Source organism: Pleurodeles waltl, chromosome 7, assembly GCF_031143425.1.
Source record: "Pleurodeles waltl isolate 20211129_DDA chromosome 7, aPleWal1.hap1.20221129, whole genome shotgun sequence".
Taxonomy (NCBI): Eukaryota; Metazoa; Chordata; class Amphibia; order Caudata; family Salamandridae; genus Pleurodeles; species Pleurodeles waltl.
In genome coordinates, this window is record NC_090446.1 from 558,666,184 (window position 1) to 558,688,401 (window position 22,218).

Below are 22,218 nucleotides of genomic sequence, written 5' to 3' on the forward strand. Positions count from 1 at the left end.
AACCCCCGGGTGGCTTCGGACTTGGGCCTTTTGAGGACCTTGTCTCCCCAGACAGACACACAGTAATTCGGCCTCCAGGGTGTCTCCTTCTCGGCTCGTGGGAATCTAACGGCAGATGCAGGCTGTGAGGAAGTGCCCTCTAAGAACCTTGTGGAGTGGACTGCCAATGCTCTTGACCCTTACCATCTCTCTCCTTCGCCTCCTGTATCTGCTTCTGGCCAGGCCAGGTTCTGCTAAGGATTGCAGCGGTTTACCTCCCTCTTGCCCATCTTCTGGACTTTCCTGCTCTCCTGGAGATCTTTGTTGCGGCTCTCGTGTGGCTGCGGCCGAAGACTTCCTAGGCATCCGACTGCTCATGCCACCTCTCATGCCAGGTTATGAAGGGGGTCAGTGGGTCGTATGTGGTGCAGCGGGCTGAAGCGAAGAGCCTGCTGCATTCTCTATCACTTTACCATCATAGCAAAAGACAAGCCTCCACCCAACACCAAACACCAAACAAAGTAACATCGATAAGTACGCACAGCTCGGAGGGTCCTCTTCCCTCTCTGGGGCTGGCGACCAAGATGTCTCAATCCCAGAAAATGTAGCGCTCCCACCCCACCACACGACGTGCTGGATACTAAAATCAGGGCAGAGGGCACTGATGTCACCTTACTCCGATAGGACGTCAGGAGAGCCATTGAGTGGATCACAGAGGCTGAGACACAGAGACCATGGTTACCAGGGTGGAGGACTCTGTCAGTACCTTATATCAAGCGATAACTAAACTTACAGCTGTGACTAAGGAACTGGCGTTCCGAGTAGAGAATGCAGAGGGCAGGGCTTGCTGCAATAATTCATGCATAATGTTGATATGCTGTTGTTTAACCTTTTGCATTGCAGAGTTTAATCCTGAAGACCTATATTCAAGGTGCTTGTAAATACTGTTCATTTGCAATGTATTGCTGCAGGCTTTTAGAGTGTGTCAAGGTGTGGTCCCTTTCCAGGGCCTTCCAGAAGCTTTCTCTGCAGCATGACTGGGTGTGGTTTGTGGGCAGGGCCAGACTTTCTATAAGGGAGCCAGCCCAGCTCCACGTGCTCACTATTCAGAGGTCCCGGTGCAGAGCAGCAGCAATTTCCTTAGCTCCTGTTCCGGAGGCCTACCTTGATCTTCCAGGCCTTGCCTTTCATTGTATTGGTGATCCTTGATCAGGGCGGTAAGACGGAGGTCGGGCTGGGCCCTCGATCCCGTTTTTGAAGGCATTCGAGTTCTTGGGCCGAGTTTTCATATTGGAAGATTTTGCTTGTGCGTGTGAATGTGCTCTTGGTTTCTGGTATTTACATGTTGATATTTGAATCCGCAAGACGCGCAATTCATTCTTGCCATTTGACTTTTGAGATTCAGGTCGGCAACAGTGTGCGCGACCATTTCTAGACATTTGCATATTGGCATACGAATCGGCAAGTCCCGCGATTCATTCCTTGTGTTTAACTCTCGATACTCATTGTGCGCTACCATTTCTTGGCATTTACATGGTGGCATTTGAATCAGCAAGACGCGCGATTTATTCCTTGTGTTTAACTCTCGATACTCACTGTGCGCTACCATTTCTTGGCATTTACATGGTGGCATTCGAATTGGCAAGACACGCAATTCATTTCTGTGCATTTAACTCTTGATACTCATTGTGTGCTACCATTTCTTGGCATTTACATGGTGGCATTCGAATTGGCAAGACGCGCAATTCATTCCTTGTGTTTAACCCTTGATACTCATTGTGCACTACCATTTCTTGGCATTTACATGGTGGCATTCGAACCGGCAAGACGCGCAATTCTTTCCTTACATTTAACTCTTGATAATTATTGGCGCAACCATTTCTTGGCATTTACATGGTGGCATTCGAATCAGCAAGACGCGCGATTCATTCCTTGCAATTAAAACTTTGATAATCATTGTGCGGGACCATTTCTTGGCATTTACGTGGTGGCATTCGAATCAGCTAGACGCGCGATTCATTCCCGCATTTAAAACTTGTTTCAGATCGCTTGCAGAGTGCGCGATCATTTCATGGCATTTGCATATTCTTGTTGAAATTGGCAGTGTGCGCGATTAATTTTTCTGCATTTAAAACTAGGTGTTACAATTCTAGATGTTACATTATATGTGCATAATAAGTCCATAATACAATTCCTATTGTGTTCCCGGAAACGTTCAGATTATTTTTTGTCCTCATGCAAAAGACCATGTTTGATTTTGAAAACATAATTCTAGAAGGTTCTTATATTCCTAGTCAATGTGCAACATTTCATGAAAAGTTTCATTGAGAAGTTGTATTAATCATTCTTTATTCCTTCCCAGGTAACCAGAATTCTTGAGGCCTAGTTATTAGTCCTTTCTTAAGTTATCCATGGTTACAGTATGACAATGCTTAGAATCATAGTCTAGTAAATGTCAATGTGATATAATCTTGATATTGTGTGTTTTAACCTTTTGTTTCCTACAGGTCTCCTTCCCAGCTGTTCCCATCCTAATCCCCTTTTCCCCCGCTTGGACTCTCTCAGTCTCTGTGATTTATCTATCAGAGTCTTGGAGCTGTCTAGTGGTGGACATGTTGGGAACGTGCGCAGACCCCGAGGATCTGGTCTCCCTGACAATTAGCCCTGTTAGGACTCCGTCAAAGAGGCGGAATAGCTACAGATCTACACGGGGGGCTCTGGGCAAGATGGGGGAAGCTTGGGCTCAGGATGGCATGCCTCTGGCCCCTCTGCCTTTGGAGGCCCCACCCCGTGACATTGCTGAAGTTATTGATCAGTATGGTATTTGCAACACCTTTGAGGGCAGTGGTTTAGCTTCTCCAGTTGACTGTTTGTTGGGTATGGGGATCCATTGGGATGGGTCTAGTGGGGTCCCCTGTTGGGCCTCGTAGGGTTCTGCCCTGCAACAGATACTTTCTGTTTTCAAAATGTGGGGTAGGGGGTGTTTGGGTACAGTTTTATGCTATTATTTGTTCTTGTTGTTTTTATTATTTGCAAACCTGCCGCGTGGGTCTCCCATCTTACTTGTCATCACATCGAGGGTCCCACCTTAACTCATCATGTAAAGTTTTCCGTTAGACAATGTCGTGGACCATCTCCATGTTGTATTGTGGAATGTGAATAGCCAACTTGATAAATTTAAACAAGGGGCGGTCTTGAAGCACCCTAAGAGGATGGGGCAGATGTTCTACTTCTTCATCTCCTGGGTGCCAAGGTTTGGCTAAACTCAGGTATTCCTTGCTGGGTTCGTGAGGGGCTCCAGGGGTATGGACATTCTAATCAGAAATCATGTTCCTTTCCAACAAGTCAAGACATGGATTGACCCGTAGGGAGGAAACACAACTGCCACAGGCTCATTATATGATGAACCTCTCACGTTCCTTTGTGTTTACGTCCCTCCCCCTCTTAGCCCCCCTTAGTCAGTCCTTCGTAGAGTTAATAACGCACCTGTGGGGCAATTTCGCAGCGGGACTCACAATATTGGGGGTAGGCTGGAACGGCGTCATGAACCACGCAGTGGACCTGTGGCGATCACATCGACCTCCCATAGGGGCCGACAGGACCCATCTATCTTCTTTTGCATCTGCTCTCTCTGACAGTTTATGCCTTTTTCTCCACGGTGCACGGCTCCTATGCCCGCATTGATTACTCCCTGGTCCCACATCCAAATCTGCATAGAATTTTGGATGCCACTATTCTATTGCAGGGTAATCCGATCACTCTCCGGTGGCCATTCATCTCCGCATTGGGCTTCAACGCCTGGCATTTTGTTGGCGTCTTTAACCATGGCCTTTGCAAAACCCAGTCTATCGGATACACATAGCGTACTCCATTTACAATTATTTTATCAATAATACAGGCTCTGTGACATCTAGGGTGCCCCCGTGGGAGGCCCTCAAGCCATGATATGGGGGCCAGACATTAGTTATTCTGCCGGGGAGTGGTAGCATCAAACGCAAGACCTGATATATTTCGAATCTCGAATGGTCGACCTAGAGTTGCAAGGTTGCCGAGTGGCTGGGCATTTGGTGCAACGCCAATTGGGATTTGTGCAACAGCAGTACCAGCAGACTTTGCTGGGAGAGGCTAAACAGTCTTGGCAGGCGGCTCAGAGCTGTATTTATCTATGGGGAGGCAAATAAAGTAAAATACTCAATAGATTATGTCAGTTTACCTGATACTCTTTTACTATCCCTCCTATTAGGGACCCTTCAGGTGCTCTGCTTACCCATCCTAGGGAGGTGTCCTGTGGCTTTGCCGCTCATTTTCAAGCTCATATAGAGCTCTTATGTTGGGAACAAACAGTTTAATTCATGGATCCCACCCTGTTGTGCCCTCTCTTCTTTGGACTGCGACATTCTGGAGTGTGCGCTCACCGGTGAGGAGTTGTCTTCGGCCTTAGTATATCTGTGACTGGTGAGGGGTCCGGGACCTAATGGGTTCCCGTGCAAATTCTATAAAGCCTACATGCCCAAACTCCAGGAGCATCTACTGGAGGTGATGCACTCTGCGGCTGCTGAGGCTCTTTTGCCACCCGATTGGGGACACATAGAGATTGTGATTCTTATCAAGCTGGGTCGGCCTCCAGATGATGACTGCTCTTACCATCCAATCTCCCTCCGGAACCTGGAAGTGAAGGTTTTGTCAAAAGTACTGTCAACCAGACTGGTATGCCTCATTCCCTACATCCAAATCAAGCTGTCTTTATGCACTGCCATGCCACCCACCAATATATCCAACATTTTTATAATGCCCTATCACTCTTGGATAGATTGGTGGAACCTGCAGCAATTCTTCTTGTTCTTGCCGATATCAACAAGGAATTTGACTCTGTGAGTTGGGAGTACCTGTTCTTGCTTCTTCACCATTTAAATTTCAGCCCTAAATTTTTATCCTACGTTAGGCTCCTTTACACAGATTTGACAGCGACGGTACGGATGGCCGGTGCCCACTCAGATTCTTTACCCTTACAGCGGGGGACACAATAGGGTGGTCCCCTGTCTCCTTTATTGTTTGCTCTTGCTATGGAGCCCCTGGCAGTGTGGGTGAGGATGGATGCTCAGGTGTCCGGATTCAAATGGAATCCGACTAGCTCTATGTACCGACATGTTCTCTTCTTTTTAACTGCTCCTGAGACCTTGGGGCTGCGTATCCTGCAAATCATGAGTGTTTTCGGTGAGTCCTTGGCCCTGTACCTTAGTGTATCAAAATCTATCATGTTCCTGCTGGGTCGCCAACCACAGGACCTCATTTGAGCAATGGAGTTGACAATTGCTTCAGTTGGGTTCAAGTATATAGGCGTTTTTGTCTCCCCTGACACAGCATTTGCCTCGTCCCATCATCTGGAGCTGGTTCTGACCTTCTTGATAAAGGATGTTAAGGTATGGTTGGTTCTGCCTCTGTCCCTGACTGGCAAATCGGCTATTTTTAAAATGCCCTGGCTTTTATAACAACTACAGAATTTTCCATATGACATTCCACAATGTTGGTTTCAGGCATTACATTCAATTCTTTGTGGGCTCCTTTGGGGTGCCCCCTCCTCCCCATTGCCCTCAATAAATGCTTTCAATTGACCTTGTGTGGTGTAATTGCTGCAGCAGACGTTGACTCATATTATCATGTGTCCCACTTGCTGGTCATCAATGACTGGTGGCATGACCACTGGGGTGACCCCGCCTTTGCCTCTGAGAAGTGGGCGATGGAAATGCCTCTGTTGTTTCGAAGCTCTATGGCAGAGGTAATGTTGGTATTCTCCCGCCGGAAACCAAGGTGGTTCTTAACTAATGGAAACTATGTCTTCAGCAAATGGGGTTGTGGGGGAGACTGACAAAATGGTTGCTGCTCTTGCAAGGCCACCTAATGCCACAAGTGACCGTACTGGAATGCTTTCGAAAGTGGGACCTCATAGGGATCTCTACTTTAGGCGACGTTATGAGAAAAATGGTCCGTAAATCATTTCAAACTCTGCAGACAGAGTACCAACTCCATGATAGTCAATTCCAGCAATAACGTGCAATTCCGCTATGCGTTGACGCATACATTTCTACCCTGCGTAACCTCCCAGAATTTAACCCTTTGAAGGGTAAGCTCATTATGGGCAACTTAGATGACCACAAGATTGCCAAAATATGTCAGACCCTTATTTCCAACCATCCTGATACATTCCGTGCTCTCATGGAGGCATGGGAGGCTGAATTTGGGGCACTGGAAGACAAAGATTGGACCGAGGCTTTGGGAACACCTCGAGAGTCAGCCATAGCGGCCTGACTTAGGCTGATTCAACTTAAATATCTCCACAGAGTGTATTTCACTTGCCATCCCTAATGGCAAAAGGGAGTGATTGCTTCCCCAACTTGCCTCCGCTGTCAGGTGACAGATGGAACATTTATTCATACGGTATGGAGCTGCTCTGCGTTGGATTGTTTGTGGCACAAAGTGACATCTTGTCTGGGTAGAGGCCTGTCCTGGTCAATTCCAATGGACCTGAAACACATTTTTGTCCATGTCATTGATGGTCTAGGTGGCATAGATACACGTTATTGCTGCTGTTTCTGGGACTGACTCTGACAAAGCGAGATGTAGCAAAGTTAATGAAAGCTGAGCCCCCCTCATACCCTGCCTGGTCATATGGAAGAAGGCGATGGATTACTGTATGGGCTTGGATGTGGCAGTTTATAAGGCGATGGGTTGTCTGCAAAAACACTCCAAGTTATGGTAGGTGCACAGGGATTATAGAGGCAATGGGCTGGAACCTGTCCAAGCTCTGGGGTGTTTGGTAGAGGATTAGGTTTGACTGTTCACGAGAAAGGAGGGGGATGGGAGGGAATGGAACCAATGCTCGATTTGCTGGTCTTTTTAAGTGTATTATTGTCAAGCTGTAAGGGGAGGGTGGGGCTAGGCTAAGGGAGCAAGTATCTGCTTCTGTTTATGCTTATTTTGTATTCATTATGTTTCTTTCATATGTTAGCCCACCGGGCCTTGTTTCTATATCAAAAATCAATAACATTTTGGTGCAGAAAAGAAAAACAAACCATCAGCTACCCAACTAAAACTTAATCAAAACCTACCAAACTTGTATAGAACATGTTGAGGGAATTCTTTAAGTATTGGTAATTTACATACTTGTTTGAAATGTTGATAAATCAATCACATAATTTAAATGAATATGCTGCAATTTGGGATTGAGAGCACATGAATCATAATAGCTAAGACAGTGGTTAAGTAATAGGTATAATCATTCTGATTTCAACTTACAAGCCAAGCCAGAGGCATTGTAATTGAACTGTAAAATATATTTGCTTAGGTCAACAATCTTTCATTTCAAAGTGAACAAACTTTGTTGTGGCCAGGGCACTTGAAAAGATAAATACAATGGTTGTATTGAGAAAGATGGTCCAACAATATTCACATGGCTGTTTTCTACAATAATGATAGTATGCATGTCTTGATGCCAGTTTTCCTTTAAAGTTGGTGATCTACTGTCAATGTACATATACAAGTAAACGTAAGCTTATGAATCAAAATTTGTATTATTATTTTATATTATTATTTATATAGTGTAGATGAGTATCTGATTTTCAATCTGTTGGAGTGCCTGTAGAAAACACCTTACAAACAGCAACAGCAAGATGAATAAGATTGAGAAATTCAGACTTCGGGAAATTATTTTATGTTCAACTCTTCGAAGAGAAATACTTCCTTTTCACAGAAATATTGGAATCAGTGAATCTGCCATTAAGTCTAATGTGAAAATTCTCCAAATGGGAAGTTGTAAACAAAAGGTAATAGGTTTCTTTAGAGTACTCTATAGGTTCAGCAGTACATTTAACAATTGTGGCAAATGTGATTCTCAACAAAACACTCAGTGGCAAAAGAGTCAAATATTCTATCCCAATCATCTATCAGCTAGTAAGGTCAACATTCAAGTTTGTTATAAACCATATGTAACTTTCCTATTATAGAACCGTCATGATATAAAGCAAAATCTTCTCTAGCATCGAGGATCTGGCCCCATAGTGATGTCCCAGGTATTTAAAACTGTGGATCTTATTAATGTCGTTCTTGTGCACCAGCCTCCTAGAGACAATAAGATACAAAAAGGCACACACTGTGTTAAATAACCTACCTCCACACCATAAGCGTCAAAGAATAACCTCGTTAGTTACTATCTTACTACTTGAATGAATTAATCATTTTACAGCCAATTTACTTTTTTTTTTTACTTTCCTTTCGGGCACTGAAGGAAAACAACCCACATTGGGTCCACTCATTAATTGTGTAAGCATTTATTAGAAGTTGCTTGGATGGGATACTCTCACATCAGAACTTACCACAGTGTATTTTATCATTTAGCATCAGTCTGAAGGTCTCTTTATCCTTTTTCCTCTGTTCTTTAATATGTAATATCTAAAAATAAATGCTTTGTGACATTTTGTAATGTCATTACAATATTCAGTTTCTTCACTAGTCAACTTAACTGCCTCCATCCACCAATTAACAGAGAAGATGTTAGCTTTTGCACACATGCTTCTCTGTTAGCAAATGGTCCCAGTATGGTTAATAGCACCAACTGAACCAGGTGTACAAGAATAAATTGTTTTTATGGACACCAGACACATGCACACTTTTTCCTACCAGTGCTGACTGTGCCATAACTGCTCTTTCATGCTTCTTTACCCTCATGTTCTATCAAGACGATGCTAATTGAATCTTAGATGCAAAGTCACTCCCCTGATTATGATTTACTCTTGGTCTGATTTTCCTTAATATATTCAATGCTGTTGTTTTAAATCTCATTTATCAGCATGTGTCTATTTTGACACCTTTTTATCAAAAACAGTATTTGTTAATGTACTAAAAAGCAGTGGTGCCTGGTGAAATGTTAAGTTGTTAAAGCGTAAATAAAAGTTCTGAACGTCACTGAGCTAGTGAAGCGGGAAAATCTTACTCTTTAGTAGGGTTTGGGGTCGTCAACCCAGAATATTTTGAAAACTGGAGGCCAAACAAGTGTATTTTACACACTATTACAATGAAAATTGTCTAAACAATTATTGGCTTAAAAGAAAATTCTGCCACAGTCTGCCGCCAGATATTCTACAGCTGTTTCTGCTGCGTCCCTCTCTCCTACACCGCCTTTTCTTCTTCCTCACTATCTCTCCTTCCCTACTTCTCACCATCTATTTCTTCACTTCTTTCTCTTTTTGTCCTCCATCTCTGCTTCTGTTTCTCACCTCTTCTTTCTCCAACATGCCATCCCTTTCTCTTTACTGTTTCCTATAATTTCTTTATCTCCCTTTCCATCTGCACATACTTGCTTTCCATCTTCCACCTAATCCAGTATCTCCTCTTTACTGTCTTTTTCTTTCTGACTTATGTTTTAACTTCTGTTCACACTACTTCTTTACCCTGCCCTTTATTTCCTTCCTTTCCTTGACGTCCTAGCATCTCTCGCACACAGGATCTTCCTAGAATCCTTTGTATGCATCCTTCACACCCAGACAACTTGCTTACACACCTGTATCTCTCCAATAAATAGAAAGCAAGGCTTATCTGAATGGCTGCCTGGGAAGTTCCATAGGCTCAAATATATTCACTGTCATACAGGTCAGCGATAGCACTAGTACAATAAAAGATGTATACAACTATGAGTGAATTCCTTTCACGCAGAGCTACAGAACCATATCTGTGGGCAAACACTGACAAGTGGAAATGATTGCCTATAAACTAACAAACCTCATACAGTAACATTAGGTCTGGGTCATGATTACCTAAACGTCTTATATCGTGTGCAAATTTGCAGCAAGGAGCTTGTTTATTACCATATTACTGCAAAGGTGCATTTGGCCGTAAAGAAAGTGTGCCCTTTATGCGACAATCAGTGCTGTTTTGCATTCCCAATATTTAATGACCATATTTTACCTACAGCATGCACTGGTTTTTGCAAAGTAACATGGAACAAAATAGCCCAGACTAACATTATGGGCCTGATTTAGGTCTTGGCGGTGTTACCGCCAAGCCACCTCGACAGCAGACCTGAAAAGACCATCAAGCCAGCTGTTTTCCGCCCACCATATTTAGGTGCTACAGTTCTGCAAGCAGCTTGACTGGCGAAGGATTTCTGACAGGACACAGCGGCGGATCCCAATGGACTTCGTACAGTGGCAGGGACTACGGAAGACGGGTAAGTGACGCGCACACACTGTCCCTTAGCTGTGTGTGTACTCCTTCATTACATACTACACAACACACCACATTAACACAAAAATCCATTGTCATTCCAACACAGCACAACCTGTACATGTCGAAAACACACATTGACATACAACCATGACACAACATACACACATCATTTACACTGCACACACACATGACACAACCACAACAACCAACACAACTACAAACGCAGCTCACACACAAGCACAGCTACACACAGCACGACAATGACCGCCACACACAACACACACCTCAATGTGTCACATGGCAACACATCACACACAACATCGGTTTCACATGCTGGTGACACACACACACAGACACAACCACACCACCCACTCCATCTCCCACCCACTCCACCTCCCACCCTCTCAACCAGCCAATCCACAGATACATATACACATACAGACTCACATACACAACAGATAGCACAAACCTACCCACACAGGTCCCCTTGCAATAAGCACATATGCAATGAATGATGACACCACAATGACAGTTGTGTATATGTTCGATATGCGTGTTGCGCCCGTGTGTGCCAAGACATGGGTGACACCATTGTGTATCCCACATATGCGTTTCCCAGTGATCAAAAAAATTACGGTGACATGTAAATGCCTGCAGTGGCCCAACCTTCCGAGCAGTGTCCACCCAACGTACCCTGGCAATGCAGTGTTCCTACCTTTGAGTCCGGCAATGGGGGGGGAGGTGAAGGTTGTGTTTTCTCCATAAGTCGGAGGCAGCAGAGATGGCAGGTGTTGTACAGTTGAAGAAAAGGGTGGAATTCGGAAAAAAGGTGAGTTTTCACCCCTCCCCTCCTCAATCTGCAAATTCAAACATGGAGGTCGGACCACCACTTTTTTCTTGGCCTTAAGGCACATCCAAATCTGCCCGTCGGGAAGGGAGTCTGGGGTTTCACTGTCAGCCACTTTTCCATATTGGGCCATCAACACAGGTGGCGTTTCTTGGCGGAGACGATGGTTCGAATGCGGGCTTTCGTCTATGGGACTGCTGACATCAAATTATGGCAGGCGGACCGTTGCAGTGGCAGACTGGTTTTCAGTCAAAAAGTCAACGGTGGGACTGTTACTGCCAAGGTCTAAATCAGCCCCTATGTCTCGTCTCTGCTAGTTAACACTGGATGCAGCCATCTACAGTGATCTAAAGACCACAAGTTAAATTCCCTTTCATCCTTTCAAGGCTGGGAGATTAAGCACCACAGATCTAAATATTTGGTGAGCAGGGGAGGGTTAGTAATCAGCTTAAATATCAGTACACTGTACCTTCATCATGTACACACCTTCAGGCATTTTAAAATGACCAAGCAGTGGTCACAAGACTGCAAGTAGTCAGACTCACAGAGAAGGCTGTAACACTGGGCCTGCCCAACAAATAAAGGTGAGTTAATCTGTTTAGATATATTTCTTGGAAAAAAAGTAGGTTGATACAATATTCATTTGATTCTGGTGCATACATGGTAGAGGCTATGATATGACAGTATGTTTGTATTCTGTCAGTGTGACTCTAATGATTTGCATTACGATGTGCAGTGAACTTGAACTGAACTGAACTTGCTGCATGATCGTCGCCTATGGAAACAACTGCCACAAAAAGAAGGGGGCATAGTTGTTAAATTTTACCCACCAACTACTGCAAAAGTTCACTTAGGACTGTAAGTGTGCTCACCTCAGTGCTTTGAGCCAAGATCTGAAGCACTCTGTGCTGTGGTCCTGAGGAAGTTGGACTAGGCCGGATTGTGTATCTCTCCCTTGTACTCCCTGAAAACCTTGAAGGGCATCCACTTCGTAGTTGTCTGAGGTGAGCACAGACAAAAGATTGTGTTCTGATACAACAAGGAAGGGCCAGAGAAGCCATCAGTACCGGAAAATGCAGTGATAATTATAGTGCTGCTCTGAGGCAGCCAAGGGTAATCTCAGAGCAAAGCAGTCATTTTCAATTATTTTTTTTCTATTTAAAAAAAAGTAACGAAGCGTACATGTAATATGCAACAATAACCCTATGGCCCATATTTATACTTTTTGACGCAAAACTGCGCTAACGCAGTTTTGCGTCAAATAAATTAGCGCCGGCTAACGCCATTCTGAAGTGCCATGCGGGCGCCGTATTTATTGAATGACGTTAGCCGGCGTTAGCCACCGGCGCCGTCTGGTGTGCGTTAAAAAAAACTACGTACACCAGGCAGTGCCAGCGTAGGGGGATATGGGGCTTGGGCGTCAAGAAATGGGGCAAGTCAGGTTGAGGCAATTTTTTCGCCTCAACCCGATTTGCGCCATTTCTATTCACTCCCAACCCCCATAGAAATGACTCCTGTCTTAGCAAAGACAGGAGTCATGCCCCCTTGCCCAATGGCCATGCCCAGGGGACTTAAGTCCCCTGGGCATGGTCATTGGGCATAGTGGCATGTAGGGGGGCACAAATCAGGCCCCCCTATGCCACAAAAAAAAATAAAAACACTTACCTGAACTTACCTTAATGTCCCTGGGATGGGTCCCTCCAGCCTTGGGTGTCCTCCTGGGGTGGGCAAGGGTGACAGGGGGTGTCCATGGGGGCATGGGAGGGCACCTCTGGGCTCCTTCAGAGCCCACAGGTCCCTTAACGCCTACCTTTTGCAGGTGCTAAAAAACGGCGCAAAAGCGGCCGTACGTGAATTTTGCCCGGGAGTATAAATCCGACACACATGCCTCGGAGTCGATTTTTTAGACGGGCACGCCTACCTTGCATATAATTAACGCAAAGTAGGTGTCCACGCTAAAAAATTACGCTAACTCCATGGACTTTGGCGCTAGACGCGTCTAACGCCAAAGTATAAATATGGAGTTAGTTTTGCGTCGAAATTGCGTAAAAAAAAAACGACGCAATTCCGTCCCAAACGGAGTATAAATATGCCCCTATGTATCTCCAAACAAGACAGGACAGTCTTCAGCTCCCCGTCCATCTCGGATGGTGGCAGATTCTCTCCAGTGCTGGTATGGGTAACTAAATATTCCGCATTGTAACCATTAATCCTCGAGCTGGAGCCTGCATTTCTGACTCTGTGATGTCCAGTCACAAGACGTGCTAATGTTTTGCAAAGGCTTTGAATTCCCAGCAGATGTGCAGCCAGTAGCTTCATTAAACCCCTCTTTCCTCAGTTGTCACAGGGTAGGGTGTAGCTTGCTGATCCACACCCAACCTTGTGACGAGTTGGGAGAGCGTGGGCGACGCAGGTTTCCCTAATAAGGGACATTCAGGGTAGGCCTGGGAAAATTTTATAATTTGAAGCACAATTGCCTAGGCAAGAGTACTGGAACAGAGCGCATGCGTCTGCTGCTTTCATTGCGTCCATCTTGGATATAAGGGTACATTTTGTACTCCGAAAATAGGGGTAAGTGCATGGTTACACACATTGCATAATTATGCATAATTACGCTACAGCCCACTCCTAATTCAGCGCCTGGCACTGCACGGCTTAAACCAGGAGCACCAGAGCCTGAATTTAACTATGAGTCTGTAGTGTGGGCTCAAAATAAACACAACAGGGGTGATATTGGGCAAAGTACTTTATTAATGTACATGCCGCTCACTTCCCGGCAACGACCCCGCCTATTCTCCCGCTCCGCTTTTTAAACTCTCCCTCACGTCATCCAGGGCCAGACCCACCTGAGAGTATACTGCAGGGGGGGTCTAACCCTTTCCCCCTGCTGGCGTGGTGGGTGATAGTGTCGCCCACCACTGACGACACTACATCCCTCCCCTCTTTCAAAGGAAACAAAGATTTAGGCGAACTTTACCTAATCCATAACCTATAACAAAACACATTGGTGGTCATTACAACCCTGGCGGACGGTGTTAAAGGTGCGGTAATACCGGCAACAGGCCGGCGGACAAAAAAAGGGAATTATGACCGTGGCGGAAACCGCCAACAAAGACAGCCACTTTAACACTCTGACCGCCACGGCGGTACAGACAAGCAGCGCAGCGGTCACCGCCAACAGACAGGCGGAAGACAATGTACCGCCCATAGTATCACAACCCGCCAATCCGCCACCTTTTCCTGGGCGGATTCACCGTGGATAAAAACACGGCGGAAACAGTTTCTGCAATGGGAAAACGCTCACCTTAACACATCCCACGAGGAAGGAGGACACCATGGAGCCGGAATTACAAATCCTACCTGCCCTTCTCTTCCTACTCATCTACGAAGAGCAGCGCCGGCGGCGGCGAAGACAACGGTGAGTACTGCACCTACGACATAGGGGAGGGGGGAGGCAAAAGTGAGGGGGACACACACGCAACACCCCCACCCCCACCCTCGCATATTACAACACACACACCAATGCAATTACAAATATCACAGTAACAATCCCCAACCACCCCGGAAGAATGCAAAGACAAAACGAAATCAGTTCAAACATTGTAATGTATCAATATACATGTGTCAATTATATACAGATATATATAAACTCACACAAAGGTATATACAATACGAGAAGTAGTGCAGATATGCACATCTCAATGTCCGTGCACCACTAGGCCAAAAATGCATGGGCGAGGCCCACACAAGATACCTGTCCACAAACGGAGAGAACACTGCTGGGGCATCAGAGAGAAAAACAACAGGCACCTCAGGGGGAAGGGAAGGGGGGCACCTCAGCCGGATTACAGCACCACGCCACATCCACGACGGGGCTCCATGCCCATTGATGTATCCTGGGAGTGCAAAGCCACAGTCTCTCAAGTCTCTATAGTGGGTGGTTTGCCCACTGTTACATCCTGGGGAGTGCAAAGCCACAGTCTCTCAAGTCTCACAAGTGGGTGGTTTGCCCACTGTACCATCCTGGGGAGTGCAAAGCCACAGTCTCTCAAATCTCTACAGTGGGTGGTTTGCCCACGGTACCATCCTGGGGAGTGCAAAGCCACAGTCTCTCAAGTCTCACAAGTGGGTGGTTTGCCCACTGCTTCATCCTGGGGAGTGCAAAGCCACAGTCTCACAAGTACATAACAGCCTCCACTGGTTCTGGAGGGGGACTGGTGCCCAGAGTGTTTCATCCTGTGAAGGACAGAGGTAGTGGATGGATCTCTCCACTGGTTCTGGAGGGGGACTGGTGCCCAGACTGGATTAGTCTCCCCGTGACAGTTCCTGTCCCGTCACAGTCCCAGCTGCACATGGGATAACGATGCTTGATGTGGCGGTCTTTTCCTTCTTCTGCGGTGCATGCCCTGTTCAGCGGTGCTTTGCCATGGCGGTCTCTGGACTGTTCAGAGGTGCTTGGCCTGTTCAGCGGTGCTTGCCCTGTTCAGCGGTGCATGCCCTGTTCAGCGGTGTTTGCCATGGCGGTCTTTGCCCTGTTCAGTGGTGCTTGCCCTGTTCAGCGGTGTTTGCCATGTTCAGCGGTGCTTTGCCATGGCGGTCTATGGACTGTTCAGCGGTGCTTGGCCTGTTCAGTGGTGCTTTGCCATGGCGGTCTCTGGACTTTTCAGCGGTGCTTGGCCTGTTCAGCGGTGCTTGCGCTGCTTGACGAGTCCGTGTCGTTGGTTGTTGATCCGGTGCCTGACGTGAAGCTCCCCTCGCCCTCCGTCCCACTGGTGCATTCTGAGTCCGTGGTGTGGCCCTCCATGGTCATGTGGGATGCAGCTCCCTCGTGCCCCGGTGCCACTGTACCTCCGCCTGATGATGCTGATGCACAAAAGAACAGGGAGAGCAGAAAAAGGGGGGGGGGGACAGAAGAAAGACAGATTGAGTGCATGGCATACCGCTACCGTTGGCGGACAATACAGACACAGCAGCCCCCTGCACTACGCCGTGCTCCTGGCCTCTACAGATGCAATTCCTGGGATCTGGACTACATGGCTATGGTGGACATCTGCACACATGGATGCCACAGGGGCATGTATACCTGTACTTGGCACTCTACTGCGGTGGGGTGGAGTGCCACATGGCCTGCATTACGGAGGGGCCTAGCCTATGGAAGTCGCCATGGCCTAGGGAAACCCACAGCCCTCCTCCCACACCTAGACCCCTTAACTGCGCGCAAAGTCCCCAGAGTGATAGTGTACTCACCCCCTTGTGTCTGCTGTGATGCCCTCAAGCGCCCATCCAACTCAGGGTAGGCCACCGCCAGGATCCGGAACATCAGGGGGGTCATGGTGCGACGGGCACCCCTCCCACGTTGGGAGGCCATCCCCAGCTGAGCCTCCGCCGTCTTCTTGCTACAGCGGCGAATGTCCTCCCATCTTTTCCGGCAGTGGGTGCCCCGTCTCTGGTGGGCACCCAGGGTCCGTACTTCCTTGGCGATGGCACGCCAAATGTCCTTCTTCTGGTGGGCGCTGACCTACATGACATGCTCAAGGGAAGAAGAGAAGTCATTACCAACTGCACCGTCGATGTAAGTGTCCCCCCTCCCTAACCTTGCCATGTGGCACATGCATTCACATGCATTCATGTTCCCTGAACTCTGCCCCCTTCCCTCTTACAACCAGCCCTCTCCACCCAGGCCTAGCCCATGCAACGTGCACCCTGTGTACTTACCTGTTGGTCTGGAGGACCGTAGAGTAGCGTGTACTGGGGGAGGACCCCGTCTACTAGTTTCTCCAACTCCTGAGCAGTGAAGGCAAGGGCCCTTTCCCCAGACGCAGCAGCCATCGTCGCTTCCAGACCGAGGTCACAGCAGCACTTGCAGTGTAGGTCCTCTCCTGTCGAAGGTCAAGTATCGAGTGATTGCATAGATAGAAAATGGCGGTGACGTCCACGGCGATGACGTCCGCGGCGGAGCGTATCATCAACGCCGGCGCACTTGTTCATTGGCTCCTGGGACCCATAGGGTCCAATGTTAACCAATGCTGCATTGCGCCGCGTTCTACCACCGCCTACCGCGACGGTGTGCAACGCCAGCGCAGTTTCCTCACAATACCATTGTCCCAGTTTAGAGGTCAGGCAGCCGCCATTTCAGGGGCCCACATGGCTTCATTTACTTCTGCGTCACACATAGCTAGGCCTACACTCAACACACATACAGGAATGGTTTTGTGTTTGGTGTCGTGTTCTGTGTATCTGTGGGTACATACCTGGAAATTTGATGACTATGTGGTCGCTGTTGTCCTTCCTAGGCACCGTCAGCTGGTACAATTGAGAAGATGGCGGAATCCTCCGGTGTACCGACCGCTGGTGGACCTGTTGACAATGGAGGAGCGACATTTAATCATCACCTACAGGTTTGACCGTGCCACTATCCAGGAACTATGTACCCAGTTGGAGCCTGACCTGATGTCACCAATCCGCCATCCCACTGGAATCCCCCCTGACGTTCAGGTGCTGTCAGTGCTCCATTTCCTTGCAAGTGGGTCTTTTCAGACAACAGTGGCCATGGCATAAGGGATGTCCCAGCCTATGTTTTCCAACGTGTTGTCCAGAGTGTTGGGTGCCCTGCTGAAACACGTGAGGAGCTACATCATTTTCCCTGAGGTGGAGGACTTGCCTACAGTAAAAGGTGACTTCTATGCCCTTGGACACATCCCCAACATCATAGGTGCTATTGATGGGACCCATGTAGCTCTGGTCCCCCCCAACAGGAGTGAACAGGTGTACAGGAACCGGAAGAGTTATAATTCCATGAATGTACAGATGGTATGTTTGGCAGACCAGTACATCTCCCAGGTAAATGCTATGTTCCCTGGCTCAGTACATGACACATACATCCTGCGCAATAGCAGCGTCCCTTATATGATGGGTCAACTCCAGAGGCACCGTGTGTGGCTATTAGGGGACTCTGGTTACCCCAACCTGTCCTGGCTACTGACCCCAGTGAGAAATCCCAGGACCAGGGCAGAGGAACGCTACAATGAGGCCCATGGGCGGACTAGGAGGGTGATCGAACGCACCTTCGGCCTCCTGAAGGCCAGGTTCAGGTGCCTCCATATGACAGGTGGTTCCCTATTCTACTCACCGAAGAAGGTGTGCCAGATCATCATCGCCTGCTCGATGCTTCACAATCTTGCTTTGCGACGCCATGTGCCTTTTCTGCAGGAGGATGGTCCAGATGACGGTGTTGTGGCAGCTGTGGAGCCCGTGGAGCCTGTGGACAGTGATGAGGAGGAAGCTGAGGAAGAAGACAACAGGGAGTCAGTCATACAGCAATATTTCCAGTGACACACAGGTGAGAACATTTTCATTTTTACCATTACATTCACTGTCACACGTCTTCCTCTATCCTGTGTGTAATTTCATAGCATTATTTGGTAACTGAGTTGTACCTTTCCATTACGGTTTCACAGGTGTGGTTACCAACGTGTGTTATCTGCTTGCATCCTTCAAGGACTTGTGATGTGTGACATAGGTATGTTGGCTTTACAACTAGAAACGCATTTTGACACTGTCATTGATAATACATTTTACCAAATCACAGACTGACTCCAGATTTTTTGGTGGTTCAAGGGTGTTTATTGAAGTGCTCAAAAATGGAGGAGGGTTGTACTATGGTGATGGATGACGGTGGAGGAATGTCCATGGCAGAGTCCAGTCCATTGGTCACACAGGTACACTGGCCATATGAGCCGAGGAAGTGGAGCTGGGGCTGTTAAAGTATGGACAAGGTAACAAAGTGGGACAGTGGGAGGACAATCAGGGTGGTCTCATTTCCTGGCGGGGGTCTTGCCATCTTGCTCTGTCCTGTTCCTGGATCTCAGGGACCGCTTGCGTGGTGGTTGTCTGTCTGCAGGGGGTGGGGTGCTGGTGTGGTGGTCCTGTGGCGGGGCGTCCTGTCCACTAGCGCCGGCGGAGGTGGTGGGCAGTTCATCGTCCTGGCTAGTGTCAGGGGCCCCTTGGAGTGCCACAGTGTCCCTCAAGGTCTGCTGTATGTCCTTCAGCACCCCTACGATGGTGCCCAGGGCGGAGCTGATGGTCCTGAGCTCCTCCCTGAACCCGAAATACTGTTCCTCCTGCAGGCGCTGGGTGTCCTGAAACTTGGCCAGGACCGTTTCCATCGTCTCCTGGGAGTGGTGGTATGCTCCCATGATGGAGGATAGGGCCTCGTGGAGAGTGGGTTCCCTTGGCCTGTCCGCCCCGTGTCGCACAGCAGCCCTCCCAGTTCCCCTGTGTTCCTGTGCCTCCGTCCCCTGGACCGTGTGCCCACTACCACTGCCCCCAGGTCCCTGTTGTTGTTGGGGTGGTGAGTTATCCTGGGTTCCCTGTAGTGGTGGACACACCACTGATTGACGTGTCCTGGGTAGGGAGGTATGGGCCCACTGGGTGGGTGCTGTGCTGGTGTTACCAGAGGGTGGAAGGTCAGTGTTGGGCTGTGCCTGTGCAAGGGGAACCGACTGTCCCAAGGCCCATGATGGTCCAGGCTGGTCATCAGGATCCAGTAGGGCAGAGCTGCTATCGTCACTGTGGGCCTCTTCTGTGAGTGGAGTGGAGTTGTCTGGACCCTCCGGTGTGGTGACAGTCCTTCGTGATCCTGCAGGGGCATAAGTGCATGATTATTCCATGTGTGTGTGTCATGGTGTGCAATGGGTGGCTCACCGTGTACACCAGTGCAAGTATTCCTGTGGGGGGGCTTGTGTGATGATGGTTGGGGGGGGTTCTGGGTATGTGCAGTGAGCATGCTTTGGTGAGGGGTGACCATGCTTAGTTGTTTCATTGAGGGCTTGGTGTTGGGATGTGTGGTTTATGTTATTAGTACATTAGTGAGGAGTTGGAGTGATAGGGGAGGGTGTGAGGGTGGGGGTGTGTGATTGCATGCAGGTAGGGTGGGGGATATGATAGTTAAGATTTGACTTACCAGTGTCCATTCCTCCACCGACTCCTCCGAGGCCCTCTGGATGCATGATGGTCAAGACTTGCTCCTCCCATGTTGTTAGTTGTGGGGGAGGAGGTGGGGGTCCGCTGCCAGTCCGCTGAACCGCGATGTTGTGCCTGGAGACCGCTGAACGCACCTTCCCCCGTAGGTCATTCCACCTCTTCCTGATGTCCTCCCGATTTCTTGGATGCTGTCCCACAGCGTTGACCCTGTCCACGATTCTGCGCCATAGCTTCATCTTCCTGGCTATGGATGTGTGCTGCACCTGTGAGCCAAATAGCTGTGGCTCTACCCGTAGGATTTCCTCCACCATGACCCTGAGCTCCTCCTCGGGAAACCGGGGGTGTCTTTGGCGTGATATGGGGTGGTGTAGGTGATGTGTGGGGTGGTGTATGTGTTGATGAGTGTGGTGATGTGTAGTGGTGTGTGGTGTTTTGTGCGTGGATGTTGTGTGGGTGATGGTGTTGTGTGCCTCTGTGTGGTGGGGTTGTCTATTCTGTGCTCTCTCTCTGGCCTTCGTCTCTATTTTGTTGTCGTAGGGGTTTGTGGGTGATGTGGGTGTGTGTTTTATATTGTGTTGGGTGTGTGGGAGTGTTGTTTGTATGTGTCTCAGGTGTGTGTATTTGGAATTGTCCAATGTGGCAGTGTTTTGGAGATGTGCGTGTATTTTGAGTGCGGCGGTGTGTACCGCCAATGGAATACCGCGGCTGAAAGACCGCCGCGTGGATTTGTGGGTCGTAATAGCATGGGCGTGTTTCTGTTGGCGTGGAGGTGGAGGTTTTGTTTTCGCCAGTTTAACACTGACCTTTGTTGGGGCGGACTTGTGTGGGTGTCTGAATTTCGGCGGATTCCGAGATGTGGGTCATAATACCTGTGGCGGGATTCCGCGGTCGCGGCGGTGTATTGGAGGTCTTCTGCACGGCGGTAAGCGCCTTTTACCGCCAATGCTGTAATGACCCCCATTGTCACAAGGCAGATAGCATGGTTCATGGCACTAAAAAGTCAGCATACCGCCTGGAGGGGTTAGGATTTGTCCTCAGATGGTAGTGTCCAGACCCGGTTCACCCAGATGAGTTATCAGCAGCTCTGCTCTCGACACAGGCCTGGGCAACCGGTATGCTGGATGTCGACCGTTCTGGTGTGGCTGACGGTCCTGCCAGATTTGGGGCCACCAGAACACTGTCCCTGGCAGCGGTGTTGCTCCCAGAGGGACTTGCTGCAAGGGAGTCACCCCAAGGGTCATCATTTGGTAGCAGCTCGTTGGGCTCCTCCGCTGAATTGCCGGGTGGTAATCTTTTGAATATTGATACATTCCTCGTGACAATGTCACCATTCCTCTCCGCTGTCACCTTAGTACCTTTCACCCTGGTGACTGTCCACGGGTCCTTATCGAAGGGCAATCTGAACTTGCCTCCTGGGTGGCGGTCCTTCACAAGTACGAGGTCACCTCTCTCGATGACACTCTATTTAGCTCTTCACTTCTTTGAGGCTTAGTCATTGTTTTGAGCTTGGCAGGCTTCCAAGCTATTCACTGGAGGGGGTTGTGCAGCCCACGTGGGATGATGGGGTATTGAGTCAGTCACTGCTTGCCCAAAACACAGTTGGCTGGGAGCAACACCTGTCGGGGCATTGTGAGTAACCCGATACTCTCTCAGAAAGTTGTAGATGGCTTGTTCCACAGTGCAATCTTCTGCCACTGCTATACGAATCATCTTGGAGAGAGTTTTGACGAAACACTCCACTTCTCCATTGGCTTGGGGCCACCAGGGTGTCACTCGCCGATGTTTGACGTTCTGTGTCTAAAGGAATTCGGCCCACACATGGCCATGGAATGGGCGTCCGTTGTCTGTGCGAATCTCACAGAACAGGCAATGGGTGGCCATAATTTTCTCCACTTTCGGGATTACATCGGTTGCTGCAGTCGTCCTGACGAACTCCACTTCCAGGTAGCGTGAGTAGTCATCCACGATAAACAGCATGTATGATCCCAAAATCGGCTCTGGCACGCTGCCACAGAGCTGTGGAACCACCTTCAGTGTAACAGGGGCTGGCGGATTGGTGTGACCTCTTGCTTGGCAGACTGTGCAACCCCTCAAAGCTTCCTCTACCTGCTGGTCAAGGCCAGGGAACCACACCTTGCTCCAGAGTCTGCTTTTGGATTTTACAATCCTTTGGTGGGTTCCGTGGGCAAGCA